Source organism: Lepus europaeus, chromosome 16 (genome assembly GCF_033115175.1).
Source record: "Lepus europaeus isolate LE1 chromosome 16, mLepTim1.pri, whole genome shotgun sequence".
In the NCBI taxonomy this organism is placed as follows: domain Eukaryota; kingdom Metazoa; phylum Chordata; class Mammalia; order Lagomorpha; family Leporidae; genus Lepus; species Lepus europaeus.
Window position 1 is genome coordinate 23,030,649 of NC_084842.1, and position 23,297 is coordinate 23,053,945.

Sequence of the window (23,297 nt, forward strand, 5' to 3'; positions counted from 1 at the left end):
TGTGGCACCGGCATCCCATATGGGCACCAGGTTCTAGTCCCAGTTGCTCCTCTTCCAGTCCAGTTCTCTGCTGTGGCTCGGGAGTGCAGTGGAGGATGGCCCAAGTGCTTGGGCCCTGCACCCGCATGGGAGACCAGGAAGAAGCACCTGGCTCCTGGCTTCGGATCGGCACAGTTCCGGCTGTAGCGGCCATTTGGGAAGTGAACCAACGGAAGGAAGACCTTTCTCTCTGTCTCTCTCTCACTGTCTAACTCTGTCAAATTAAAAAAAAAAAAATTTAAAGACATTTGCTTTTTTTTTTTTTTTTTTTTTTTTTGGATAAAGGTGTAAGCTTGGAAAAAGTCATTGTGTGTCTTCACACTGAATTGCTAGCGTCCCTGATTTGAGAAGGGGGTTAGGTCAGATGAGTAAGTTGGAAATGAAATAATTATTTGCAACATTGAAATTAAGAATTCAAAGCCATGAATTTTCTTTTTTTTTTTTTTGGAAGATTTATTTATTTGAAAGGCAGAGTTACAGAGAGAAAGAGAAAGAGATCATCCATCTGCTGGTTCATTCCCCAGATGGCCACAATGGCCTGGGCTGGGCCAGGTCAAAGCCAGGAGCTACTTCCCAGTCTCCCATGTGAGTGCAGGGGCCCAAGCACTTGGGCCATCCTCTGCTGCTTTCCTATGCACATTATCAGGGAACTGGCATCCATATGCCATGCTGGCACCCAAAGCGGCAGCTTTACTCACTATGCCACAGTGCCGGCTCTGGAGCAGTGGTTTGTAAACCTCATTTTAACATTCTAAGGAAAAGATAATGAAGATTAAATCATACAAAAAAAGGGAGATAACAATAAAATGTCTACATGATTAATTTTTTTTTTTTTTTTTTTGACAGGCAGAGTGGATAGTGAGAGAGAGAGACAGAGAGAAAGGTCTTCCTTTTTGCCGTTGGTTCACCCTCCAATGGCCGCTGCGGCCAGCGCATCTCGCTGATCCGAAGCCAGGAGCCAGGTGCTTCTCCTGGTCTCCCATGCGGGTGCAGGGCCCAAGGACTTGGGCCATCCTCCACTGCCTTCCTGGGCCATAGCAGAGAGCTGGCCTGGAAGAGGGGCAACCGGGATAGAATCCGGCGCCCCAACCGGGACTAGAACCCTATGTGCCGGCACCGCAAGGCGGAGGATTAGCCTGTTAAGCCACGGCGCCAGCCTACATGATTAATATTTAAATTTAAAGTATGCCTGTCTCCATATCTAACTATTACAAATTATAGGCTAGGGGCCAGCGCTGTGGCATAATGGGTAAAGCTGCCGCCTGCAGCACTGGCATCCCATATGGGCACCAGTTTGAGTCCCAGCTGCTCCAATTCTGATCCAGCTTTCTGCTATGACCTGGGAAAGCGGCAGAAGATGGCCCACGTCCTTGGGCCCCTGCACTTGTGTGGGAGACAGGGAAGAAGCTCCTGGCTCCTGGCTTCAGCACAGCTCCGGCCGTTGCGGCCAGTTGGGGAGTGAACCAGCAGGTGGAAGACCTTTCTGTCTCTCTGTAACTCTGCCTTTCAAATAAAGAAATCTTAAAGAAAAAATGCAGGCTTTGATAATTCATGTGTATCCTCTTAAGCAAATATGCATGAATCGTGTCTGGAACTGTCAAATGGCTGTTTTAGGACGACTGTTGGTGAAATAATATATAATTGGAAATAGCTTTAAGAAGTTACAAGTCTTGGATATCTGGGTTAAGTAAGATCTAGGAAATCTCAGGCTGTCAGCAGAGCCCTCAGGGATATAGAAATTCTGGGACTATCCCTTTATACTGGGAAGATACCCCTAAAACATTTTCCAAATAGAAAATCCAATTTGTAGTTATAACTTGGAAAAAGTGCTCTACAAGTGTGCAGAGAGGTCAAGCTGTGAGATTCTTTATATAGCTGAACTACGAATGCATATCTGGGTTAAGAATTAGTGAGAACAACTCAGGAAGTCTCAAAATTCATACAAAGCTTGACCAGATCCTTCTATCCTTAACTGCAAGGTAGGGCAATATGACTGAAATAAGTCTGTCTGGAACTGAAAGAAGGAATGGGAAGTGACTTCACTGTAGTTAATGCTTTTGATCTTGTTTAAAGAAAGAAAAGGAATTATAGGATAAAGCGGAGGTAAAGAATTCACGAGAAATAGGAAAAAGATTTGAAGCTTTGAATTCTTGGATTTCCTAATCAGAATGTAATGAACACTACTGATAGTACTTTGAAGTTAAACAATACATAGGTGGGGAGCTAGAAAAATATAGAAAAGATTGCATTTTAGTGGGTCTTGACAATTGGAAAGTATATGAGAGAATGGGACATTTGTTCCAGAGAGAATCAAGTGTGAGATTAGAAATTTGCCCTCACATGAGAAGTGATTCTCTGAAGCAATAGATGGATGTGGTTGAATTACAACAAGAAAGAGTACTGAGTTTAAATATTACATGGGCTGGCTGGCGCCATGGCTCACTTTGTTAGTCCTCCTCCTACGGCGCTGGCATCCCATAAGGGTGCTGGGTTCTAGTCCTCGTTGTTCCTCTTCCAGGCCAGCTCTCTGCTGTGGCCCGGGAAGGCAGTGGAGGATGGCCCAAGTGTTTGGGCCCTTGCACCCGCATGGGAGACCAGGAAGAAGCACCTGGATCCTGACTTCAGATCAGCAAAGCGCACCAGCCGTAGTGGCCATCTGGGGAGTGAACCAAGGGAAGGAAAACCTTTCTCTCTGTCGCTCTCTCACTGTCTATAACTCTACCTGTCAAATAAATTTAAATAAATAAATATCACATGGGTTTTAAAAATAATTTAAGCTTGTCGTACATTTACTATCTGCCAGGTAAGTTTCCAAATGCTTTGGCAGAGTGGATAGTGAGAGAGAGAGACAGAGAGAAAGGTCTTCCTTTTTGCCGTTGGTTCACCCTTCAATGGCCGCTGCAGCCAGTGCATCGCGCTGATCCGAAGCCAGGAGCCAGGTGCTTCTCCTGGTCTCCATGCGGGTGCAGGGCCCAAGCACTTGGGCCATCCTCCACTGCCTTCCCGGGCCATAGCAGAGAGCTGGCCTGGAAGAGGGGCAACCAGGATAGAATCCAGCGCCCCGACTGGGACTAGAACCCTATGTGCCGGTGCCGCAAGGTGGAGGATTAGCCTGTTAAGCTACGGCGCCGGCTCCAAATGCTTTCAATATTTCCCTCATCTAATTCTTTCAGCTCAAAGATGCGTTTATTTTTACTGAAACAGAAATAGAGCCAAAATGCTCAAAATAACCAGATAGTGATAGTTTGAACTTTTGAAAACTCAGGCTATTTATTCTTTTCATCCATACAGATGTATCTCCTTAAAGGTGTTTACAGGCAGATAACAGGTTGATTGGAGAGGAAGGTAAGGGTTGCTGAGACCTGGCAGAGATGTGAAAGTAAATTCACATTTCGCAAAAGAAATGGTGGAAACTTAATGTAATACTATTTTTTAAATATGTATTAAGTATGTATATAATGAAGTTTTAATTTAAAAACTAGAAGAAAACCTTGTATTAATAAGCTTCTCCCTCTCCAAAATGAGTATTTTAATGAGCTTTGTGTTCATTCTTAGGGACACTCTAATCAGCTACAGAGTACCCTCTATTGTGTTTATTGTTTCAGATAGGTGAACTATGGGGCCATTCAATTTACTAGAGATACTAATGGACTTTGTGTTTGAAAAGGGGAGTAGGTGTGAGGGAGGTAAGTGTCCCTGTTGCAATCTTATTGTCCTTGGCCTGTGGAATTTCTAAAGCTAAAAATTATTCCTACATTTCATGTTGAGATTCAGATCTTAAAATATCAATGCATTTTCATCCCAGGATTATAGATGTGAATTCCCTCTGAGAATGCACTGTCTTCATCTGCATTGTGGAGTTAGGTTGCTTGTTTGGAGGGAGAGGCAGAGATGCTGCCTTCCTGCCTCTGTAGTAATTTGGGGAACTGGAGGAGCATGTGACAACTTCACCTCTTTTAGACGAAAGCTGCTTAGCAAATACTTATGAAGTAGATGGCAGGATATCCACTAAGGACGTGTCCTGCCGCTCCTACAGTAATTTGTTTCATGGGTAGCATTGAATTCATGTGGAATTTTAGTGGTGGGTTGCTTATAAAAATTGAAAACCTGTTTCTTCAATGTAGGCTTGTTCATACTTCTCAGTTTTTACATTAGCGTCCCTTCTTGCCTGCAATAAGTCTCCTCAAACCCATTATAAACAAAACCATCCCTTTAATAAATGACTTTTTTTCTCTCTCTTTTTAAAATATTTATTTGTTTATTTTAAAGGCAGAAGTATAGAGAGGCAGAGGCAAAGAGAGAGTCTTTGATCCACTGGTTCACTCCCCAAATGGCTGCAACAACTGGAAGTTAGCTGATCTGAAGCCAGGAGCCAGGAGTTTCTTCTGGGTGTCCCACGCAGGTGCAGGGGCCCAAAGACATGGGCCATCTTCCAGTGCTTTCCCAGCCATGACAGAGAACTGGATTGGAAGTGGAACAGCTGAGACTTCACTGTAGGCAGCAGCTTTACCCGCCATAAAGGTAAAGGACCACTGTGGCGTAGTGGGTTAACGCCCTGGCATGAAGCGCCGGTATCCCATATGGGCGCCGGTTGTAGTCCCGGCTGCTCCTCTTCCGATCCAGCTCTCTTCTATGGCTTGGGAGAGTATTGGAAGATGGCCCAGGTCCTTGGGCCCCTGCACCCATGTGGGAGACCCGGAGGAAGCTCCTGGCTCCAGGCTTCAGATCGGCGCAGCTCCAGCCGTTGCGGCCTTCTGGGGAGTGAACCAGCAGATAGAGGACCTCTCTATCTCTCTCTGCCTCTCCTCTCTCTGTGTAACCCTGACTTTCAAATAAATAAATAAATCTTTTGAAAAAAGATTTATTAATTTATTTTAAAGGCAGAGTTATATATAGCGACAGAGGTCTTCCGTGCTGGTTCACTCCTCACATGGCCACAGTGGCCAGAGCTGGGCTGATCCGAAGCCAGAAGCCAGACTGAAGTGGAGCAGCTGGATCTTGAATCAGCACCCATATGGGATGGTGGCACCACAGGCAGTGGTTTTACCCACTCTGCCACAGTGCCAACTCCCAGGAATTGATTTTTAAGGTCATATTATTCCTTTCTCAAACCCTTCTGTATCTTTCCATAGTCTCAATCAGAGCCAACTAGATACCTAGATGTGCCAAGCCTTGTGGGCATCTCATGTGTTACATCAGTTTCAAGATTTTAGTTTGGGGCTGGCACCATGGAGCCGTAGGTTAATCCTTCACCTGCGGTGCTGTCATCCCATATGGCCTCTGGTTGTAGTCCCGGCTGCTCCTCTTCCCATTCAGTTCTCTGCTGTGGCCTGGGAAAGCCCCAGAAGATGGCTCAAGTACTCGGGCCCCTGCACCCGTATGAGAGATCCAGAAGAAGCTCCTGGCTTCAGATTGACGCAGCTCTGGCCAGTGCAGGCATTTGGGGAGTGAACTAATGGATGGAAGACCTCTCTCTCTGCCTCTGCCTCTCCCTCTCACTGTCTGTAACTCTACCTCTCAAATAAATAAATAAAATATTGAAAAAAATTTTTACCTTGATCTGACTTACTCTGGAGTCACCATTGACTATTTTGCTCCCATTCTATGTTCAGTTCATCAGCAAGCACTGTCAACCGTAACTTTGTGTCGCAATCCAACTGCCTTCCTCCTCTCTTCACTCCTCCATATTAGTCCAAGCTCTTGTCTTCTTTCACTTAGAGTATGGCAGTAGTCTCCTAACTGTTTGCCTTGCCTCTTGCCATTGGTCAACCTCGACAAAGTCAGGTCTTCCTGGAACATTCCATCTAATCCCAACTCTCTTGTTCTCTTACTTTCTGCCCTGTATTTCTTTATAGCATGGATAATTATTGGAATCAAGACTTTTCATTTAACTTATTGGCCTTAGCTCTTTGGAATATAAGTCCCATTATGTTAAGGGCCTTGGATGTTAAAGGGCCTTGAACAAGACAATAAATATTTATTAAATGATAAGCATATGCCAGGTGTTTAGTTATTTTACATATGAGAACAAAATAGAGATCTCTGACATCAACAAGCAGTTTTGAAGTACAATTTTGTCTAGGGAACTCTGAGAATTGTTTTTGTTTTTTCAGTATGATAGAAGCTTAATGAAATAGACTTCTCTAAAATTCCTGAAAAATTTCATCAGGATCCAGTTACCACTAAGCTTTCCCAAACGTGTCTCCTGAAAACAGAAAAGGAGAGAAGCAATGAAATGAATGAAATGGTGGAGAAAGAAAAAATCCTGAAAGGGACAACATTGGCTAGTCCAAATTAGAATAAATGGCAAAAGATTCACAGAAGGGTACCTGAAAGGAAAAAATAGATAGAACTGACTTTTTTTTTTTTTTTTAATTTATTTGAGAGGTAGAGTTATAGGCAGAGAGAGGGAGAGACAGAGAGGTCTTCCATCCACTGGTTCACTCCCCAAATGACTGCAACAGCTGAAGCTTGGGCTGACCCAAAGCCAGGAACCAGGAGTCTCTTCTGGGTCTCCCACACAGGTGCAGGGGCCCAAGCATTTGGGTCATCTTCAACTGCTTTCCAGCCATAGCAGAGAGCTGGATGGGAAGTGGAGCAGCCGGGACTTGAACCAGCGCCCTTATGGAATGCCGGCACTGTAGGCAGTGGCTTTACCCACCACTGTATGCAAATGTTCTTAAATTTCCTCTTGGGACATTCACATTCTATATCTGGGTGCCAGTTCAAGTCCTAGTTCCTCCACTTCCAATCCAGTTTCCTGCTAATCATCTTCGAAAGCCAGCAATGATGGCTCCAGTACTGGGGCCCCTGCCACGCATGTGGGAGACCTGTGGGAGCTATTGTCATGCATGTAGAAAATTATCAAATAGTATATTAGGCACTGTGTTAGTCTATTAAAACTCCCTGTCAAAATAGATGACCACAAACTGAGTGGCTTAAAACAATGAAAATTAAGGTGTTGGTGGGGTTGTGCTCCCTCTGAAGGCTCTTGAGAAGAATCCACCTTTGCCTCCTCCAGATTCTGATGGCTTCCAGAGTTCTTACTGTGGCTACATTCCTCCAATATCTGCTTTGTCTTCACATGGCCTTCTCTTCTTTCTTCTCTTTGTGTATCTTCTAAGGACACTTGTACTGGATTTAGCACCACGAGATAAGCCAGATCAACATCTCTACTTCTGTAAGGACATTTTGCCAAATAAGATCACATTCATGGGTTCCACAAATTAGAGCATAGACCTATCTTTAGGGGGTTACTACCCCTCCCAGGAATGGACCTGCATTTTGGCACAGTGTGTAAAGCCTCTGCCTGCAGGGCCAGAATCCAATATGGGGGCTGGCTTGTGTTCAAGCTGCTCCACTTCTGGTCCAGCTCTCTGCTAATGTGCCTGAAAAAGCAACAGAAGATGGCCCAAGTGCCTGGGGCTCCTGCACCCACATGAGAAGTTCCTGGCTCTTGGCTTTGGCCTGGCCTAATCCCGGCCTTTGCAGTCATCTGCGGAGTGAACCAGAGGATGGAAGATCTGTCTTTCTCCCTGTCTCTCTCTCTGTGTAGCTCTGACTTTCAAATAAATCAATCTTAAAAAAAAAAAAGTATTATAAAACACAGAGGAGCAATGTCTATCTACAGTTGGGATGGTGTGATGGGGTCAGGGGAGGTAAGTTGCTGAAAAGTCTTAGAGGGGATGAGGTGGCTGCTAAGCAGAAGCCTAAAAGATGATTTTTGGTTATTTAGGACAGTGTGGGTGACTTACAGAAGGTCATCAAGGCAAAAGAAACACCACTATAAAGTCAAGGAGAAAAAAAAAGCATTTACAAGGATTACTGGAATATAAAATTACCCATTGACTGGTGATGAGTAGAATGAGAAGGAAGTGAATAACGCCTCTCAGACACTTGTGTGCAATGAAATCACCTAGGGCTCTTGTTTAAATGGTGCCTCTGATTGCTCAGGTGTGAAATTGGACCTGAAATTCTGCATTTCTAAGAAGTCCCCAAGTGATGATGATTCTGCTGGACCACAATGAGTATCGCTGATTTAGACCAGTGAATTGAAATCCTACAGGGACAAAGAACAAATGAACAGAGCAGGGAACTGCTGACGAGGGGGAATGCAGAGCATTTCCATTCAAAGGAAACATTGTAAGATGGAAATAAAGCGCACACTAGGCCTGTCTTCATGTTATTTTCCAAGAGAACTAGAAAACAGTATTTTTATTTGAGGTAATTCAAAGTTTTAACAACCAAAAAACATTTTTTGAAATGTTGATCCTTATTTTTGACTCCTGGGTAGACCCTTGAGATAATCTGTTAACAAGCATGTCTAGAGGGCCTTTGCTATAGAGTAGCAGATTAATCATGAAATACCTACATCCCATATTGGAACACCAGTTCCAGTCCCAGCTGCTCTGATTCTGACCAGGCTCCCAGCTAATGCTCTTAGGAAAGCAGCGGAGGACGGCCCAGGTGCTTGAGCCCCTGCCACCCACATGGAAGACCTGGGTGAAATTCCAGGCTCCTGGCTTCAGCCTTGCCTGGTCCTGGCCCTAATGGCCATTTAGGGAATAAACCAATAGATGGAAGATCTCTCTCCTTTCTCTGTCACTCTGTCTTTCAAATAAATAAAATAACTCTTTAAAAAAAGTGAGTGTCTAGAGGTGGAAAATAAACAATAATCTTAAATATATTTAAGAAGATGAAATAATAATGGCCTATGGGCACTGAGTTCACTAATTGCTCATGGAAAAACCTTGGATTTCCTCACAAAAAAAGGACAGAAATAGCAGCTATCCTTAAGAAAATTGATGGAAATGACCTCAATCGAAGAAGATGGAATGAACTGTGCATATTAGGACCAAAAGAGGAAAAAGAAGAGAAAAAAACACCTGATTTTATGTGACTGTAGTAAAATGAAACCACAGGATTTTATCATTGCCAATGTTTGGTAAAGGTGGTTTTCTTAAGGTCCCTCCAAGGCATAATTTGGCTAGGGAGGTTCCTGACAAATAGTTATTTTTCTAAGTAGTCATATCAACATCTGTGGGTACCATGGGAGAATTGCTTTTGCTTTCAGCAAAGACTGCAAAAACATACAATACTTTAAGACATTGGGAATAGTGCTAGTCCTTGGAGAGAGAAGAGATCATAAAGCAATCAAATTAATAAGAAAAAATAATGTAGATTACAGAGCTCATTGCAAAAATGCAGTGCAGGGAAAATGATGTGAATTTTCATAAAACTCCGAATTATAATTTATAAAGTCTTACCAACTTCTAAATATTTTAAAAGCAGATGCTTGTGATGGTTATACAAACATAAGAATAGTATAAAACAAGATAACAAAGGCCTGCACCGTGGCTCAATAGGCTAATCCTCCGCCTGCGGCGCTGGAACACCAGGTTCTAGTCCCGGTCGCTCCTCTTCCTGTCCAGCTCTCTGCTGTGGCCAGGGAGTGCAGTGGAGGATGGCCCAGGTCCTTGGGCCCTGCACCCACATGGGAGACGAGAAGCACCTGGCTCCTGGCTTCGGATTAACGCGGTGCGCCAGCTGCAGCGTGCCGTCCGCAGCGGCCATTGGGGGGTGAACCAACGGAAAAAGGAAGATCTTTCTCTCTGTCTCTCTCCCTGTCCACTCTGCCTGTCCAAAAAAAAAAAAAAAAAAAGATAACAAGATAAAAGATTTTCTTGGCATATTTTAATATCATTTATTTGACAATTTCCAAATTACAAGTAAATGGTGGAACAGGTGATATGGTTATCCTCCAGGAGAGATTTAGATTCAACTCTACTAGGATTTATAACTGTAGAAATGTGTTAGAGGTGATGACTGATCAATAGAAATGATCTCAGTAACTATAATGAATGGTTCCAATTATTATTTTTTAGTGAATTCTCATTTTTTAGGGTAATGTGAACAGTCACTAAAATGGTCCCAAGATACCATGTCCTGGTGTTCTTGCCTTGTGTAATCCCCTCTCCATGACAGGGAGTGAGACCTATGAGTTGTTTCTAAACCTACAAAATGCCACATCGGTAACAGATGTTGTTTTTGTGATTATATGACGTAAGAGTGTAATAATTGTATTTCTGAGATGTTCTCTCCCTTCCTTGCTTTGATGAAGCAAGTAGCCGTTAGTGGCAGTTTATATGGCAAGACATTAGACATTAGTAACCTCTGGCCAATAGCCAACAAGAAACTGAGCCTCTGAGTCCAAGAGTCCACAGGGTGCTGAGGGATTCTAACAACCATGTCAGCTTGGAAGTGAATCCTTGCCAAGTCAAGATCTTAGAGGATAACTCAGCTCTGGCCAACACCTTGATTGTAGCTGTGTTAGTCTGTTGGGGCTGCTATAACAAGAATACTATAAACTGGGTGGCTTATGAATAAGTGAAATCTATTTCTTTTTTTTTTTTAAGATTTATTTATTTTTTTGAAAGTCAGAGTTACACAGAGAGAGGAGAGGCAGAGAGAGGTCTTCCATCCGATGGTTCACTCCCCAGTTGGCCGCAATGGCCAGAGCTGCGCCCATCTGAAGCCAGGAGCCAGGAGCTTCCTCCAGGTCTCCCACATGGGTGCGGGGGCCAAAGGACTTGGGCCATCTTCCACTGCTTTCCCAGGCCACAGCAGAGAGCTGGATTGGAAGAGGAGCAGCTGGGACTAGAACTGGAGCCTATATGGGATACCGGTGCTCCAGGCCAGGGCGTTAACCTGCTGTGCCACAGCGCCAGCCCGCATGAAATCTATTTCTAATCATAGAGGCTGAGCAGTCCACAGATGCAAAATATGGTGAGTGGTCTGCTTCATGGTTCTCACCTGCGGGGATGGGCAATGGAGCTCTCTGGGGCTTCTATTAAAAAGCTACTAATTCTACTATTGCAGGCTCCACCCTCATGGCCAGTCCCCTCCAAAGCTCCCACCGCCATATGCCATCACAGAGGTGTTGAGATTTAACAGCTGAATTTTGGAGTGACAATGAGTCTATTGCAGTGGCCTGGCAAAGGACCCTGCCGACTCATTACTACTGGAGCCTGACCCATGACATGATAAATGTGTGTTGTTTGAAGGTGCTGAGTTTGTGGCAATATTACTACAAAGCAATAATTAATGGAGCCGACACTGTGACATAGCGGGTAAAGCCACTGCCTGCAGTGCTGGCATCCCATATTGGTGCCGGTTTGAGTCATGGCTGCTCCACTTCTGATCCAACTCTCTGCTATGGCCTGGGAAAGCATTGGAAGATGACCCAAGTCCTTGGGCCCCTGCATCCATGTGGGAGAACCGGAAGAAGTTCCCTGCTTCGGATCAGCACAGCTTCGGACCTTGTACCTTGTGGCCATTTGGGGAGGGAACCATCGTATGGAAGACTCTCTCTCTTTCTAACTTTGCCTTTCAAATAATAAATAAATAAATCTTGGGCCCAGCGCTATGGCTCACTTGGCTAATCCTCCGCCTGCAGCGCCAGCATCCCAAATGGGCACCGGGTTCTAGTCCCAGTCCTCCTCTTCCAGTCTAGCTCTCTGCTGTGGCCCGGGGAAGGCAATGGAGGATGGCCCAGGTGCTTGGGCCCCAGTGCCTGTGTTGGAGACCCAGGGGAGGCACCTGGCTCCTGGCTTCGGATTGGCGCAGTGCACCAACAGTGGTGGCCATTTGGGAGGGTGAACCAATGAAAGGAAGACCTTCCTTTGTCTCTCTCACTGTCGAACTCTGTCAAATAAATAAATCTTTAAAAAATAGATAATTAATACAGATTATGTGTTCTTCTGAAGATTCTTAAAGACTACAATGATTTAAAAAACGTTTATGGCAGCTCGTGAGAAGAGCCTTGGGTGATCACTGACTCTCATAAATAAGAGTGCCAATTGTTAAATCAACAATAGGAGTCATTGTGCACTTGATCCCCATATAGGACTTCTGTCCTTAATGTGTTGTACTATGAGAATTAACAGTAAAACTAGTCTTCAAAGAGTACTTTATACTTTGTGTGTCTGTGTGGGTGCAAACTGTTGAAATCTTTACTTAGTATAATGTTGGCCTTCTGTATATAAAGATAATTAAAAATGAATCTTAATGAAGAATGGGATGGGAGTAGAGGTGGGAGGGCAGGTAGGGGGGGAAGAACTGCTATATTCCTAAAGCTGTACCTTTGAAATTTATATTTATTGAATAAAAGCTTTCTATAAAAAATAAATAAAAACATGTTTAAAGAAAGATACAGGTTAGGAGTAGTGGTGTCCCTTTATACAAGAGCTCCACCTCACCGACCAAAGGCTTAGATATTGTCCATCACACTCCCCAACCCCCACTCATAGGCTTCTGATATAGACCCTGGCTGAAGTTAGGAAGCTTTGTATCTTAAATTTAGAGTCAGGGGAAACTTTCTGGACAGATTTTTTTTTTTTAACCTTAGCTTTTTATTTTGAAAAAAATTGAAAACTCAGAAAAATTGAAAGAATTCCAATGAACAGCTACATAACTTCATGCTTTGAGAGATTTTTAAAATCATTTTCTCTGTATACTCAGACACACACACATTCAGGCTCTCATGTTGATTTTTGACAAAATCAAACAACTCTGTGTAGTCCTCAGTGAGCTGTAGTCACAGTATTCTCAGAGGGCCATGTTACAAACCAGCCTGGGTTCAGGTGTTAAATAAAAGAAGAGTTCCAACTAACCCCTCCAACCCCACCCGGGAGAGCCATTCACAGGGAAAGTTTGCATTCATTCTGATCTAACCACAACAGAATTGCTGGGCTCCTTCCTCCTGAAAAGGGAAAATACTCAAGTATTTGAGTTAATGAAAAGCACTCAAAGTTTGTGTTACTAAGTTTCTGAGAGCTGTCATTATGAAATCTAGAAATGTAAACTAGTCCCCTTGAGTTCCAGCACCCAAATAGAATAATAATTAATTTTATAGGAAGTATTTCTTGCAATTCCTTTTCCTCTGTTAAGGTTCTATTTTGTGCAATTGGAATGATCTATGTATTACAAGCACTTATGTAATACATTTAATTTGCTTTGATGGCTAAATTACAAGTCTATGTGGAAACTTCAGAATTTATTTTTCACATAAATAATACTTGTACTTCCCCAGTCAACTCCATCCAACCAAATATCCCTCTCCAGTTTGCAAATACACAAGCATGTATTTCAATCTATCCTTTTAATAAATTAATTATAGCCTGCTTTTCTGTATATTTTCCACCCAGAAAAATGTATCATAGATTCCTCCCTATCTGTTGTGGGGCGCACAGAATGAACACAGCGAGACTTCTGAGGTCAAGTTAGGAATCTTGTCCATCTCACAGAGCAAGTCTGCAAAGGACAGCCCTGAGCTGCCGTGGTGGGGGGGTTGTAAAAGCAAAACCTACTTTTTATCAGACATTTGATTATGGGTGTGGGCTTGTGCAAGCAGAAAGCAGGCATACGGAAGCGAGAAGCCGTTAGCCAATCAGCCAGTTGTTTTATAACCTTATTGAAAAATGTAACGATTCAAGTATTCAACTTGTTCCCGGTCGGGGTCAAGTATGGAGTCACTGACCTTGGTGCCACCTGTGTTATCTTGCGGCTGCAGCCAGGAGTAGACAGGAGAAGCCATAGTCTGGTGGCCTTGGCCATTATCAAGCAAGCAGAGGTACAGAAGCTAAAAATGGGCCAGTTACAAACTATTTATTTTTATGAAGAACAGGCCTTGTTTTAAAACAACCAGCAAAATAACCTATTTTCTATAACCATCCGGGTGTGCTATACTTTGTAGATAGTTCAAACTTTTGAGTCACTTGTCACACTATCTACCCATCTATCATCTATCTATGTAGAGCCTTCAAAATGCTCATGGGAATTGCGTATTCTGAAAAATAAGGATGGACATTGTGGTACAATGGTTAGGCCCTTGCTTGTGACGTCCACATCCCATATCCAAGGATTAGTTTGAGTCCTGGATTCTCTGCTCCTCATCCAGCTTCCTGCTAATGTGCCTGGGAAGGGAGCAGATGAGGCACAATTACTTGGGTCCTGGCCACCCAAGAGGGAGACTTGGATGGGTTTCTGGCTTTGATCTAGCTCAGCCCCAGCTGTTGCAGGCATTTAGGGAGTAAATCAGCAGATGAAAGGTATCTCTCTCTCTCTCTCTCTCTCTCTTTTATTCTGCCTCTCAAATAAATAAATCTTTTTTAAAAAAAACCCACAAATTTTGATTTTTTTACATAAAAATTAACTCATAAATTTTTCTAAGAATTTTTAAAATTAATTATTTATTTGAAAGGCAGAGTGAGAGAGGGAGAGGGAGACAGAAAGAGTGAGAGAGAGAATCTTTAATCCACTGGTTCACTGCACAAATGGCCGAAACAGCCAGGGCTGGGCCAGGCTTAAGCCAGGAGCCAGGAACTCCATCTGGGTCTCCAGTGTGAGTGGCAGAAACCCAACACTTGGGCCAGAGCTGCCTCCAGGTGCGTTAGCAGAAAGCTGGATCAGAAGCACAGAGCATCCAGAACTAGAATCAGGCACTCTGAAATAGGAGACACGCTTCCCAAGTGCTGGCTTAACCCACTGACCACAACCCCGGTCCTTTTCCAACGAATTTTTGAAGTGCCTTTCTTTTCTGTTTTCTTTTCTTTTCTTCCCTTCTCTTCTCTTCTCTTCTCTTCTCTTCTCTTCTCTTCTCTTCTCTTCTCTTTTCTCCTTTCTTCTTCTTCTTTGTCTTCTTTTAAAACTGATTCATGTATTTGAAAGGTAGAATGAAAGAGAAGGATGGAGAGAGAGAAAGAGTGATAGAGAGAGATCTTTAATCCACTGGTCCACTGCCCAAATGGCCACAACAGCCAGGGCTGAGCTAGACTTAAGCTAGGAGCCAGGAGCTTCTTTTGAATCTCCCATGTGAGTGCAGGGGCCCAAGTAGTTGGGCCATCTTGCATTGCTTTCCCAGGTGCCTTAGCAGGGAGATGGATTGGAAATGGAGCAGCTGGGGCTCGAACTGCCGTCCATATTGGATGCCAGTGCCTCAGGCAGCCACTTTTCCCACTTTCTCAGGCAGTACCAGCCCTGTCCTTACTTTCTTTATTTTGTTACATCAGCATATGTATTCAAAAGCTTACTAGACTGCTTTATATACTAGGTGCTCTGTCAGTAATTTGCTTTCAAATTTTCACTGTAACACATCATGCTACAATAAATGGCTTTGTATAATGCATTTTCACATAATACATGTAAAATTATATATTTAGAGTGAATTTTCTAGAAATAGAAATACCAGATTTAAAAGTATGTGCTATGCTGTCTTTATTTTGCATTGGATTAATCCACCTCTTGGGAAGCCATGTCCCATTTTAGGGTGCCTTGTTCCAAAGCTACTTTTTACTTCTAGTCCAGCTTCCTGCTAATGCCCCCAGGAGGCAGCAAATGATAACCCAAGTGTTTCAGTTCCTGCCACTCCACATGGGAAACCCAGATGGTGTTCCTTGCTCCTGGCATCTGATGAAGACAAAGATGTTGTGATCATTTGGGGAGTGAACCAGCAAATGGAAGATGGACCTCTCTATCTCTCTGTTTCTCTCTCCCTCCCCCCACCTTTTATCACTCTGCCTGTCAAATAAATAAAACTTTTTAAAAAGATTTATTTATTTATTTGAGAGGCAGAGTTACAGACAGAGGGAGGAAGAGAAAGAGAGAGGGAGAGGTCTTCCATCCGCTAGTTCACTCCCCAAATGGCTGCAATGGCTGGTATTGGAATGATCCAAAGCCAGGAGCTAGGAGCTCTTCTTGGTCTCCCACGTGAGTGCAGGGACCCAAACACTTGGGCCATTTTCCACTACTTTCCAAGGTCATTAGCAGGGAATTGGATCAGAAGTGGAACAGCTGAAACTCAAACCAGTGCCCATATGGGATGTCTTTGCTACAGGCTGAGGGTTAACCTACTATACTGACGATGATAAATAAATCTTTTTTTTTAAATTCAAACATGAGGCCAGCGCCATGGCGCACTAAGTTAATCCTCTGCCTACAGTGCCCACATCCCATATGGGCGCCGGTTCTAGTCCCAGTTGCTCCTCTTCTGGTCCAGCTCTCTGCTATGGCCTGGGATAGTAGTAGAGGATGGCCCAAGTGCTTGGGCCCCTGCACCCACATGGGAGACCAGGAAGAAGCACCTGGCTCCTGGTTTCGGATCGGCGCAGCTCTGGCCGTTGCAGCCATTTGGAGAGTGAACCAACGGAAGGAAGACCTTTCTCTGTCTCTCTCACTGTCTGTAACTCTGTCAAATAAATAAAAATTTTTTAAAAAGTACAAACATTGGGGCTGGCACTGGCACTGTGGCACACCAGGTTAACACCCTGGCCTGAAGCGCCGGCATCCCACATGGGCGCCGGTTCTAGTCCCGGCTGCTCCTCTTCTGATCCAGCTCTCTGCTATGGCCTGGAAAAGCAGCGGAGGATGGCCCAAGTCCTTGGTTCCCTGCACCCACATGGGAGACCCGGAAGAAGCTCCTGGCTCCTGGCTTTAGATCGGCACGGTTCTGGCCGTTGTGGCCATCTGGGGAGTGAACCATGGGATGGAAGACCTCTCTCTCTCTGTCTCTCCTCTCTCTGTGTAACTCTTTCAAATAAATAAATATATTTTTTTTAAAAAGTACAAACAATTTTTGGAGAAGCCATCATTCTCCACAGAAATAACAACACATTTTTACTCAAAATGGTCTCTTTCTCTTAATCCTGGCCCATGGTATAAACAAACATTATCCAGTGCATATTTATCTATGCATTTTATTGTACATATAGAATATATGTGTGGGTATATTTAGGGTCATGTGCCATATAATGATGCTTCAGTCAACAATGGACTGCATGGATTCTGGTGTTCCTGTAAGAATTATATCACCCTGGGGCTGGTGCTGTGCTGTAGCGGGTTAAGCTGCTGCCTGCAGTGCTGGCATCCCATATGGGCACTGGTTTGAGTCCTGGCTCCTCCACTTCTGATCCAGCTCTCTGCTATGGCCTGGGAAAGCAGTAGAAGATGACTCAGGTCCTTGAGTGTCTGCACTCACATGGAAGACCTGGAAAAAGCTCCAGGCTCCTGACTTCTGATTGGTACAGCTCACGTCTTTGCGACCATGTGGGGAGTGAACCAGTGGATGGAAGACCTCTCTCTCTGCCCTGCCTCTCTGAAACTCTGCCTTTCCTATAAATAAATAAACAAATCTTTAAAAAAAAAAAAGATTATATCACCCTTTCACATACTCATCATAATTTGTGTAACTATATCCTATGATGTTTGGGTAATGTTGAAATTACCTAAGGACATTTCTCAGGAAGTGTCCCTGTTAAGTGATGTGTGATTGTGTGTTTGTGAGAGCGTGTGTATGTGTGTGTCAGAGAGAGAGAGAGGGCTTCAAAAAGTTCATGAAAAATAACTGTTATGAAAAACTATGTGTGGCCGGCGCCGTGGCTCAACAGGCTAATCCTCCGCCTTGCGGCGCCGGCACACCGGGTTCTAGTCCCGGTCGGGGCACCGATCCTGTCCCGGTTGCCCCTCTTCCAGGCCAGCTCTCTGCTGTGGCCAGGGAGTGCAGTGGAGGATGGCCCAAGTGTTTGGGCTCTGCACCCCATGGGAGACCAGGATAAGCACCTGGCTCCTGCCATCGGAACAGCGCGGTGCGCCGGCCGCAGCGCGCTACCGCGGCGGCCATTGGAGGGTGAACCAACGGCAAAAGGAAGACCTTTCTCTCTGTCTCTCTCTCTCACTGTCCACTCTGCCTGTCAAAAAAAAAAAAAAAAAAAAAAAAGAAAAACTATGTGTGAACTTCAAAATGTTCTACACCAAAATAAACTTATTTTTAATGCCATTTTTCCATGAAGCTTCAAGTACCCTCATATGTGTAAATAGTTTCAATGTTTGTCTCCTCCAGAACTCATGCTGAAATTTAATTGCTGTGTAAATATTAACATGTGGGACCTGGAACCAGCATTGTGTAGCGGGTAAAACTGCCTCCTGTGATGTGGCATTCCATATGAGCACCAGTTCGTGTCCTGGCTGCTCCACTTCTGATCCAGCTCTCTGCTAATGTGCCTGGGAAAGCATCAGAAGGTGGCCCAAGTCCTTGGACCCCTGCACCCCTGTGGGAGACCTGAATGAAGCTCCAGGCTCCTGATTTTAGCCTGGCCCCGCTGTAGCCATTATGGCCATCTGCAGAGTGAACCAGCAGATGGAAGATCTCTGTTTCTCCCACTCTCTGTGTAACTCTGACTTTCAAATAAATAAATGTCTTAAACACACAAACGAAAAAGATGTGGGGAATTTAAGAGACACCTGGGCTTTCAGAGCTCTGTCGGCACTACCACATGGCCTGAATTCTGCTAAAGGCCTAGATTTCGGTGACTAGCAACTGTGCTGAATTCTGCTGAAGGCATGCTTGGCCAGATTGTAAAGGTGAGGTCAACTTCTGTTAACAATGGCAAAGGTCATCTGACAGGATGCTGAAGCAGCTAAGGAAATGCTGTGGGCTCCTCTAAACAGCAAGTGGGATTCGCCCCAGTTAATAGTTACTCCTCCTCAAGACCCCTCCACGTTGGGATTGTTCCCTTAATCCCAGCTTCCAAGCAAACATAGAAACTCCCCATTGTTCCTTGTTTCACTATGTTTAAACTCCCTCACCATGCAATCCTCTTCTAACTGCACATTTTTGACGATTAATCAATCACGTCACCATTGATAGTAAGTCCTTGGTGTAACCAGACATCTGGGCCTCTGCTTCTGCCTCCACCTTTGGCAGTAGACGGAGTGTCCTCTGGTTTCCCCACATGAAAATCTCTAATCTGAGTCTGCTCCCATAAACTATGTGATGTGATTCCTCTTTCAGGTTAACCTGACATCCTGCCGTGTTGGCCACAGCAGAGCTGTGCTCTGATGAAGGCATCGTTCATCATCAGAGAGGGAATGTGTTTGCTGCAAAAGGGCAACTTCAGCCCTACCCCCATCCCCCCACTCCTACTTCGCCACCTGATCACACAGCAAAAAGTCCTGCTCTAGATGCTGGGTCTTGAGCTTGGACCTTCCAGCCTCCACAGTTATAAGCCAAGAAAGTTTTGTTCATTATAAATTTCTCAGCTTCTGGTATTCCGTCATAGCAACAAAAAGCAGACTGACACATATGTATACAGAATCGCATACATATCCACACAAAGAACATAAGAATAAACAGTGAACCAATCACTTAGTTTAAAAACAAACAACAGAATATCAGTAGCATCTTAGAAGCTTCCTATGGGCTTCTTCCTCTTCCCCTCAAAAATCCCTATTTTAAATTTTGTGTTTAAAAAAAATTTTTGTTGTGTTTATATCAATACATTACTTGTATATTTATGTTGTTGTAATTTCTTGATTTATAAAGTTGTCTATAAAGTTAGTCTTTTGTTTATATTATTAGTTGCAGATTATTCTCAGCATTGCTTGTTTTGTTTCTAAAAGTTTTTGCCCTCTAGTTAAATCTGCTGTAATGTTGGGGTTGTGTCCTATGTTTAGAAAAATCTTGGAGACGGCATTGTAAAGTTGCCACCTGCAATGCCGGCATCCCATATGGGTACCTGTTAGATCCCGGATGCTCCACTAAACAATCCAGCTCTCTACTATGGCCTGGGAAAGCAGCAGGAGATGACCCAACTCCTTGGGCCCCTGCACTTGCATGGGAGACTGAAAAGCTCCTGGCTCCTGACTTTGGATTGGCCCAGCTCTGGACATTGCAGCCATTTGGGAATGAATCAGAGGATGGAAGACCTCTCTCTTTCTCTCTCTCTCTCTCTCTGCCTTTCATGACTCTACATTTCAAGTAAAGTAAATAAATAAATCTTTTTTAAAAAAGAAAAGTCTTGCCCATTGTGAGGTCATTTTTAAAACCTGTTTTCTCTGTGTGTGTGACAGTATTCTTTTCCTCTTTTCAGTTGATATCTTCACATAGACCCTTTCTTGCACTTTGTAATTGGTGATACTTCCTTAGCACAACACTTGCAATATTGTTTGGACCCACATACGAAGGCTTACACTTTCTCTTTTGCAGAATCTCCATCAGTATACAGGCCCAGTGTTAAATGATTAAACCCTCGCCCTGAAATTTCCGGCTGTCTGTTGTTTCAGCTATGGGTTTCGCAGAAAACAGTTACTAATTCAGAATTTAAAGGATGTCTGGCTTCAGAGGTACACTCCAGGATTTGGATATGCTGTTTTCATTTTTAAAGAGTGTGCATAACTAGGATGCGAAAGAAAAATCCCTGCACTTTCTTTGTGGCAGCCCAGATTGAACTGGGGAATACATTTGTAAATAATAATAATAATAAATGTTAATAACAACTAATATAGAAAATTTGGATTAACGTCATCAAATTCTACCTCCTGGAGATAAATTACTATTGTTAACATTTTAATGTATTTCCTTTCAATTTATTCCTGTGTGAATGTGTATTTTTTGTATTAAAAATAAATTGGGGGGGGCAACGCTGTGGCGTAGCAGGTAAAGCTGCCACCTGCAGTGCCGTGCCAGCATCCCATAAAAGTGCTGGTTCAAGTCCAGATGTTCCGCTTCTGATCCAGCTCTCTGCTATGGCCTGGGAGAGCAGTCCTTGGGCCACTGCACTTGCATGGGAGACCTGGAAGAATCTCCTGGCTCTTGGCTTCAGATTGGTCCAGCTCCAGCTGTTGGCATTTGTTTGGGAAGTGAACCAGCACATGGAAGATTCCTGCCCCTCCCCAACACACCCTCCCCCAACCTACCTTTCAAATAATGAATAAATAAGATCCTTGAACTTTTCTGAGTCTCCCATGTGGGCAGCAGGTACTCAAGAACTGGATCCATCATTTGCTGCCTCCCCGGATGCATAGCAGCAGGAAGCTGGCACTCCGATGTAGCATTCTGGCTTCACAAGCAGTGGCTTATGGCTCTCTGTTGCAACAGTTGTCCCAAGGAGTTTACTTCTTCAAAAATTAAGCTTACTTCTTAATAAATGAAAAAAATGGGGCCGGTGCTGTGGCGCAGCTGTTTAAAGTCCTGACCTGAAGCGCCAGCATCCCATATGGGCACTGGTTCTAGTCCCGATTGCTCCTCTTCCAATTCAGCTCTCTGCCATGGCCTGGGAAAGCAGTAGAGAATGGCCCAAGTCCTTGGGCCCCTGTACCCACGTGGGAAACCCAGAAGAAGCTCCTGGCTTTAGATCAGCACAGCTCTCTCCATTGCAGCCATCTGGGGAGTGAATCATTGGATGGAAGACCTCTCTCTCTGTCTCTACCTCTCTCTATAACTCTTTCAAACAAATAAAATAAATCTTTAAAAAAATTTATGTTGTATAGCATGAACACATCTTAGATGTATTCTTCTTTTTCTCTCTCTTTTTTTTTTAAATTTGTTGCCAAAGAAACATTTTAAGGATGTGTACATTTATAAGCCAGTGATACCTCCTCTCCACTCCAGATCAGGATTCAAAAGAATGCAATGTTCCATAGGTCATCCATTAACCTTCTTAAACAATACCCAACTTCCTCCTAAGAAGGCCCCATTATTCTGACTTTTACTACAAAATTAGTTTTGTTTGTTCTGGAATTTCTATCATGTAATGATTATTTATTTCCGTATATATGAAGTTTCTTTGCTTAAAGCAATTGTCATGAGATTTTTCCATGATGTTTCTTTTTTTTTTTCATTTGTAAAGAATTTTTTATTAAAAAAAAAAGAAGAAGAAAGAAATTGAGCTCCAGGAAGGCTGTGGCCTCCCTTTAGTATTTATTCTTCCCCAACCCCAGAAACCTTTTATTTAAGGAATACAAACTTCATACATTTCATAATTGCAACTTTAGAAACACAGTAATTCTTCCCATGATACCTGCCCTCCCACCCCCTTCCTCCTCCCTCTCCTATTCCCACTCTTTCTTTTTTCTAAGATCTATTTTCTATTAACTTTATACACATAAGATTAACTCTATGTTAAGTAAAGAGTTCAACAAATAATATTAAAAAAAAAAGAAAAAAACTCTTCCTCAGCAGCTGAGACAAAGATTGTTCAAAGTCATTGCTTCTCAAAGTGTCAATCTCAGTTCCACACATTGCCTTTTAGGTGCTCTATTAGTAATTGTCATGAGATTTTCCCATGTTGTTCATTTCTTTCTCTTATTTACTTATTTTTTACTGCTGTCTGTGTAGTATCCCATTATATTCAAATGACAGTTTATCTATTCCTATTGGTAGACATTTGGGATGTTTCCAATTTTTAGTTATTGTGAATGAAAGGCCTATAGATATTCTTTTACATATTTTGGTTATTACTACATTGATTTTTCTTGGTTATGTATCTTAGAAGTGTAGTGGCTGGATTTTACAGCACTGAAATTTGTGCAAATGAAATAATATACCCAAAAGTTTCTTTAAAGTGTGCACACACACAAAGATCCACAGTGTGTTGTAGATGTTACCTTAGCAATGACTGAATTAAAGAACAGAACGGCAAAAATGATTAATTCAGTGAAATTTTTAAAAGTCTCACAATTATAAAATGCCTAGAATTAATAAGAAATATGAAAGATTTATGAGGAAGTTAATATTAAAGGTTATTGAAAAGCTCTCAAAAGTGAAAGACAGACTGTGCTCCTAAATGGAACACTTAGTAATAGACAACGAACAATTCTCTAATTTCTAAAACTATTCCAAACATAGTCCCTTCAGGATTCTCTTGGAACACAACAAATGGTTCTAAAGTGTATATGGGATAATAAATGTGTGAAAAGAGCCAATAAATAATACCAAAAAAAATGATGAGTTGGGAACTGTCAACTAGATATAGACAATAAATTATTCAATAAATAGGTTGGGACAGTTGGCTCTGCATTTACGAATAAAAGGTACGTCTTTTTCCTAGTAATACATTCCAGTTGGATTAAAGACAGAAGTGCAAATAAATTAATCCAACCCTGTGAAAGAAACTACAGAAGAAACAGTTTTGTAATTTTGGAATAGAAAAGGCTTTTCCAGGAATGCCATAAACCCTAAATATCATAAAGTAAAAGTTGAAACATTTAAAACTACGCAAAGTTAAAGACAAGTGGCAGAAGAGGGAAAATGTTCTGCAACATATATGACAAAATATTAATAGTCATAACATAAAGAGCTCTAACAAACCAATAAGGAAAAGCCAGAGTTCAACAGGAAAACAAAGAATATAAAAAGGTATTTCACTGTGGCAGAGATAAAAATAGACAATAAATATGTATTTTCCTTCACTAATAATACTCAGAAT

At 42.9% G+C, this 23,297-nt stretch overlaps 1 pseudogene; it reads left to right on the top strand.

Annotated features, from left to right (window-relative positions):
* The first annotated feature begins 20,237 nt into the window (after positions 1 to 20,237).
* LOC133775509 (small nucleolar RNA SNORA31) lies at positions 20,238 to 20,334 on the top strand (annotated as a pseudogene).
* The last annotated feature ends 2,963 nt before the right edge of the window (positions 20,335 to 23,297 follow it).